The sequence below is a fragment of the Triticum aestivum genome, chromosome 2D (assembly GCF_018294505.1).
Source record: "Triticum aestivum cultivar Chinese Spring chromosome 2D, IWGSC CS RefSeq v2.1, whole genome shotgun sequence".
NCBI lineage: Eukaryota > Viridiplantae > Streptophyta > Magnoliopsida > Poales > Poaceae > Triticum > Triticum aestivum.
In genome coordinates this window covers 379,656,171-379,663,918 of record NC_057799.1, presented here as the reverse complement: position 1 = coordinate 379,663,918, position 7,748 = coordinate 379,656,171, and positions in this window count along the sequence as shown.

Genomic DNA, 7,748 nt, shown 5'->3' with positions numbered 1-7,748 from the left:
TTAAAAAAAGCCACATGCGGCAACACCCGAAATACACAAGGGCAAAATAAGAAGGAAGACAACGATCTGGCTCGCTGATCTCTACTTTCTTGATGCATTGCTGCAGGTCCGGGGAACTAGTCTCTGCGGCGAGCGGCGACGAGCTCTTTCTTGTCCTCAAGATGCTGTTTGAGAGCATCCACGGATTCCTCCACCAGCCTTCTGCGCTCGATGCGCAGCTTGTTATTCTCGTCCATAAGTTTCTCGACGATGACGTCGGTCCTCTTCAACAAGGCAGTGGTCTGCTCCTGCTGCTCCGCACTTCCGACGATCTTCGCCCTCAGCAGGTTGCGCTCGGCCCGGAGCTTCACATTGCTCTCATTTAGTTGCCGGATGATGTCGGTAGACTGTTCAAACGAGGCTTGCAGGTCATCCTGCAACCTCGCCCACCTGGAGATCTGATCCATCTGCCTATGGACGAGGGCACGCATGCACATGTAAGAGTCCTCGCTTGCCCGCGAGGCATTTTCCCAGGTCGCCGCGGCAAGGGAGGACATCTCTGCTGCATTCGCGGCGCGATGGGACATCTCTTCTGCTTCTGCGGCGCGGCGGACCAGTCTGCTGCATCGACGGCGCGGCGGGTCCTCCGTGCTGCTTCGGCGGCGCGGCGGGACCTCTCTGCTACTATGGCCGTGTGGCGGGACATGTTGGCTGCTATCGCGGCGAGGAGGGACATCTCTCGTGCTCCCGCTTCCAGGCTCACCTCTCCCTGGTCGCAATCTCTCGACCCAGAATTCACGCTGGCCATGGCGGACGCAAGGGAATGATGATGAATGACTTGTTTGTTTTTGACTTTTTGTGGATGAGGAGTTGAGGAAGAATGTGCAGTCATCTTAGAGTAGTAGTATTTATAACCGCGTAGTAATATGCTCCTAAGTGGGAAACCGTTTAGGTTTTGATCGGTGTGAACAGGTTTGCAATTTGGAATGTGACGGGATGCATGCTCAAAATTTACTGACGGTTATAAGTGCGGCACTATTCCCGGAAGGCGTAACGTGGGCACATATGCCTTCTCGGCCGCGTACGTGGCGTTTACACCATAGGGTGCACCGCAATAGGCAATGTCAGCACACGTCTTTTAATTAGAATGGGTGTGCCCGTCTAGTGCACACACGTTGATCTACCTAACTATTTCAGTTTGTTGTGGCTAATCGCAAACAGTTCATCCATGTGAAGTGTATGCCATCAATCGCAGACACTTTGATCTGGCTTACCCGTTTCTGTTCTGTTGCCTAATCGCACACAGATAATCCTTCTGAAGTGTATGCCCTCAATCACACACACCTTGATCTGGCTGACCGTTTCTTTTGTGTTGCCTAATCACAAACAGTTCATTCGAGTGAACCGTATGCTGTATATCGCACACACCTTCATCTGGATGCCCGTTTCTTTTGTGTTGCCTAATCACAAACAGTTCATCCGAGTGAACCGTATGCTCTATATCGCACACGCCTTCATCAGGCTGCCCGTTTCTTTTGTTCCGCCTCATCGCAAACAGTTCATTGGACTGAACCGTATGCCCTGGATCGCACACGCAACTAAAATCTGACCATGTTTGATGCATCCTCCGTCGCAAACATTTTCACCTTTTTTGACGGTTTTCATACAGCACCGTTTGCGATTATGGCATCGCACACAGTTTCTCGAAGGGTCTCTGATCGTAGTGTCGCATTAGTAGCATCCTGCAGTAGTGTCCCATCTGTCACCGATACAACTCTACGTACACCGAGCGTTTGCTTTCATCTAGAAATGAGAAATAAAACTACGTTGTGGGTATAAAGAGTATAGCTTTGCATGACATAGGAGAGCTAAAATATAAAAATAGGTGATGTTAACATAAAGTTAGAATATATTATAATACATTACAAATAGTGAGTGTGGAATAATGATGGATTGGTGTGTGGAATTGTCCTAGGCAATTGTTAACAAGATCGGTAATCCTTATTGCAATTTTATATGAGGGAGAGGCATAAGCTAACATACTTTCTCTACTTGGATCATATGCACTTATGATTGGAACTCTAGCAAGCATCCACAACTACTAAATAGCATTAAGGTAAAACCCATCCATAGCATTAAAGTATCAAGTCCTGTTTATACGCAAACACCCCCTTACTCGGGTTTAAGCTTCTGTCAGTCTAGCAACCCACTATAGGCGAATCATGAACATATTGGAAACCCTACAGCGGGAATCCCTCACGTGTGCACGACATGGAGGGCACCCTAGGACAGCACCAAAATAAAACATACAACTCAAACCAATCTAGATCATCAGTCAACCCAAAAGACAAAAGAAATCTACTCAAAACATCATAGGATGGCAACACATCATTGGATCATAATACGTGGCATAAAGCACTATGTTCAAGCAGGGGATTACAACGGCGTGCGGGAGAGTGGACCGCTTAAAAGAGATGAGGAAGGTGATGTTGATGAAGACGATCACCGCAGTGATGGTTCCCCCGGCGGCACTCCGACGCCACCGAGAGAGGGAGAGAGAGTCTCCCCCTTGTGCTTCCTCCTCCATGGCCTCCCCCTAGATGGGGATAGGTTCTCCCTCTAGTCCTTGGCCTCCATGGTGATGATGGCCCCCTCCGACTTCCTCCTCCATGGCCTCCAGTGATGATGGCCCCCTCCGGCAGGGTGCCGGAGAGGGCCTAGATTGATTTTTCGTGGCTACAGAGGCTTGTAGCGGCGGAACTTCCGATCTAGGGTTCTTTTCGGAGGTTTGGGTATTTATAAGATTTTTTGGCGTCGGTCTCACGTCAAGGGGGTGCACAAGGGGCCCACAAGCCGGGAGCACCCTCCCTTGGGGGGTAGGGCGCGCCCCCTAGGCCCTTCGCAGAGGGTAGTAGAGGTTCTCATGCGATTTTTTTGGATGTGCAAACCCTTAATGCAAAGGAACATCACGTTGTATTGCCCTTTGTGATAGCAACCTTTATTATGCAATCCGTCGCTTTTATTTCTTTACCATCACAAGTTCGCACAACACTTATTTTCCCTTACAATAAAAGATCATACATATTTAGGAGCAATTTTTATTGCTTTTTGCACCGATGACAACTTACTTGAAGGATCTTATTCAATCCATAGGTAGATATGGTGGACACTCATGACAAGAAATAGGGTTTAAGGGTTTTGGGATGCACAAGTAGTATCTCTACTTAGTACAAATTTTTGGCTAGCAAAAGATCCTAGCAAGCACCACATGTTGTTGCAGGATCCATAACAATATAACCTCATTACGTTGTCTTCCTTGTCCAACTTCAACTAATTTGCTCAAGTTTGGAAATAATTAATGGGGCTCACAATCATAGAATATGTCCAAGATAGTATATTTATCTATGAAATCTCTCTTCCTTGAATATTATTTCATGATTGTTCAAGTGACCAATGCGGTGTTTGCTAGCTTTCAATAAATTTTACCACCTATACTTCTTATATGAGAAGTCATTACTCCCCATGGGATAAGCATATGAAACATACATAATTTCAGATTTATGATATTCAATTCATTCAACCATTTACTCGTAGGATATAAGTGAAGCATGATAGTAAATGACAAAACTACTCCAAAGAGATATAATTGAAGATCAATGCGTAGTCAGTTAGTTAAATAGTCATGTGTTGGGGAACGTTGCATGGAAAACAAAAAAATTCTACGCGCACGCAAGATCTATCCATGGAGATGCATAGCAACGAGAGGGGAGAGTGTGCCTATGTACCCTCATAGACCGTAAGCGGAAGCGTTTATTAACGCAGTTGATGTAGTCAAACTTCTTCACGATCCAACCGATCAAGTACCGAATGTACGACCGATCAAGTACCGAACGTACGACACCTCCATGTTTAGCACACGTTCAACTCGGTGACGTGCTCGCCTTCTTGATCCAGCAAGATGGGTGAAGTAGAAGATGAGTTCCGGCAGCACGGCGACATGGTGACGGTGATGGTGAACTCGTTCCCGCAGGCCTCGCCGAGCACTGCGGAGAAACTGGATGGAGGACTAAACTATGGAGAGGGGCACCGCACACGGCTAAGAGATTGTCGTGGTCTTGTTTGGCGGTCCTCCCTCATATATGTATATAGGGGGAGGGGAGGCAGCCAGGAGGCGCCCCAGGAGTGGTCGACCGGCCCCCTTGGGCTCCTGCCCTCTAGGCCCCCTTCCTTGTATGCATGCGGGGGGGGGGGAGCAGGAGGATGTGGCACCCCCCTTTCCTTCCTCCAAGGTGGAGGGAAGGAAAGAGGGGCTAGCCCTCCCTCCTTTCCATCCCTAGGGCCAGCGGCCAAGGGAAGGGGTGCGCTGATACATCTCCAACGTATCTATAATTTTTTATTGTTCCATGCTATTATATTATCTGTTTTGGATGTTTTATATGCATTAATATGCTATTTTATATTATTTTTGGGACTAACCTATTAACTTAGAGCCCAGTGCCAATTTCTATTTTTTCCTTGTTTTAGAGTTTCGCAGAAAAGGAATACCAAACGGAGTCCAAACGGAATGAAACTTTCGCGATGATTTTTCTTGGACCAGAAGACATCCAGAGGGATTGGAGTGCACGTCAGGAAAGCCACGAGGCGGCCGCAAGGTCGGGAGGCGCGCCCCCCACCCTTGTGGGCCCCTCGTGACTCCACCGACCTATTTCTTCCGCCTATATATTCTCAAATATTCCAAAACCTACCAGGAGAGCCACGAAAACACTTTTCCACCGCCGCAACCTTCTGTACCCGTGAGATCCCATCTAGGGGCCTTTTCTGGCGTCCTGCCGGAGGGTGATTCGATCACGGAGGGCTTCTACATCAACACCATTGCCTCTCCGGTGAAGCGTGAGTAGTTTACCATAGACCTACGGGTCCATAGCTAGTATCTAGATGGCTTCTTCTCTCTCTTTGATTCTCAATACCATGTTCTCCTCGATGTTCTTCGAGATCTATTTGATGTAATACTCTTTTGCGGTGTGTTTGCCGAGATTCGATGAATTGTGGATTTATGGTAAGTTATCTATGAATATTATTTGAATCTCCTTTGAATTCTTATATGCATGATTTGATATCTCTGCAAGTCTCTTCGAACCATCGATTTGGTTTGGCCAACTAGATTGGTTTTTCTTGCAATGGGAGAAGTGCTTAGCTTTGGGTTCAATCTTGCGATGCTCAATCCTAGTGACAGAAGGGGAACCGACACATATTGTATTGTTGCCATCGAGGATAACAAGATGGGGTTTTCATCATATTGCTTGAGTTTATCCCGCTACATCATGTCATCTTACTTAATGCGTTACTCTGTTCTTATGAACTTAATACTCTAGATGCAGGCAGGAGTCGGGCGATGTCTGGAGTAATAGTAGTAGATGCAGGCAGGAGTCGGTCTACTTGATACGGACGTGATGCCTATATTCATGATGATTGCCTTAGATATCGTCATAACTTTGCGCTTTTCTATCAATTGCTCGGCAGTAATTTGTTCACCCCACCGTAATATTTTCTATCTTGAGAGAAGCCTCTAGTGAAACCTATGCCCCCCGGGTCTATTTTCCATCATATAAGTTTCCGATCTACAATCTTAGTTTCTTATTTATTTCTTTGCAATCTTTTACTTTCCGTTCCATAAACCAAAAATACCAAAAATATTACTTTACAGTTTATCCATCTCTATCAGATCTCACTTTGCAAATAACCGTGAAGGGATTGACAACCCCTTTATCGCGTTGGGTGCAAGTTGGTGTTTGTTTGTGCAAGTATTCGGTGACTTGTGCATTGTCTCCTACTGGATTGATACCTTGGTTCTCAAAACTGAGGGAAATACTTACTCCACTTTGCTGCATTACCCTTTCCTCTTTGATAACCCACAAGTATAGGGGATCAATTGTAGCCTCTTTCAATAAGTAAGAGTGTCGAACCCAACGAGGAGCTAAAGGTAGAACAAATATTCCCTCAAGTTTTATCGACCACCGATACAACTCTATGCACACTTGACGTTCGCTTTACCTATAACAAGTATAAAACTAGAAGTACTTTGTAGGTGTAATGGGATAGGTTTGCAAGAATATAAATAGCACGTAAATAAAAACTAGGGGCTGTTTTAAGTAAAGAAGCAATAAAGTTACTATAGAGAGTGTGGAAAAGTGGTGGTAGGAGTTGCGAAATTGTCCCTAAGCAATTGACTACTTTACTAGACCGATAGCAAGTTTTATGTGGGAGAGGCCACTGCTAGCATGTCATCCCTGACTTGGAATTCTATGCACTTATGATTGGAACTATTAGCAAGCATCCGCAACTACTAACGTTCATTCAGGTAAAACCCAACCATAGCATTAAGATATATTGGTCCCCCTTCAATCCCGTATGCATCAATTTCTATGCTAGGTTGAAGCTTCTGTCACTCTTGCCCTCCAGTACATAGTCCTATCAACATACAACTAACCCTATGGTGTGATCCACGCACGCGCTCATATGCTGGGCACCAAAGGACAGCAACATAACCACAAGCAAATTAAACCAATCATAGCAATTCACCAATTACCGATAGGACAACAAAAATCTACTCAGACATCATAGGATGGCAACACATCATTGGATAATAATATGAAGCATAAAGCACCATGTTCAAGTAGAGGGTACAACGGGTTGCGGGAGAGTGGACCGCTGTAGATAGATGGGGAAAGGTGATGGAGATGTTGGTGAAGATGACGGAGGTGTTGGTGTAGATTGCGGTGATGATGATGGCCCCGACGGCGTTCCGGCGCCACAGGGAGAGAGAGAGAGGGGGAGAGAGCCCCCCTTCTTCTTCTTCTTCTTCTTCCTTGACCTTCTCCCTAGATGGGAGAAGGGTTTCCCCTCTGGTCCATGGCCTCCATGGTGGCAGAGGGGCGAGAGCCCCTCCGAGATTGGATCTGTCTCTCTGTCCCTCTCTGTTTCTGCGTTCCAGATTCTGCCCTTTCACCGTTTCTTATATTCCCGGAGATCCGTAACTCCGATTGGGCTGAAATTTGAACACGATTTCTATCCGGATATTAGCCTTCTTGCGGCAAAAGAAGGGCACCAACCGCCTTACGGGGCGTCCACGAGGGTCAGGGGCGCCCCCCTGGGGCGCGCCCCCCTGCCTCGTGGGCCCCTCGAGCATCGTCTCGCGTTGATTCCACTTCCCAAAATTCAATATGTTCCAAAAAAATCTCCATCAGTTTTTATCCCGTTTGGACTCTGTTTGATATGGATTTTCTGTAAAACAAAAAACATGCAACAAACAGGAACTGGCACTGGGCACTGGATCAATATGTTAGTCCCAAAAATAGTATAAAAAGTTGCCAAAAGTATGTAAAAAGTTGTAGAATATTGGAATGGAACAATCAAAAATTATAGATACGACGGAGACATATCACTCTTCAAGGGAAAAACCAACGCAAGCTCAAGAGGTAGCACGCGCCAGCCCCTTGTGGGCTGGTGTGTTCCCCCTCTTGGCCCATAAGGTCCATTAACCTCCCGGGGCTTCCCGGAACCCATTCCGGTGATCCGGTGACCCGGTATCTCCCGAAACTCTTCTGGTGTCCAAATAGCATCGTCCTATATATCAAATTACCTCCGGACCATTCTGGAGCTCCTCGTCATGTCCGTGATCTCATCCGAGACTGCGAACAACATTCGGTCACCAAATCACATAACTCATATTACACTATACCATCAACGAACGTTAAGCGTGCGGACCCTAC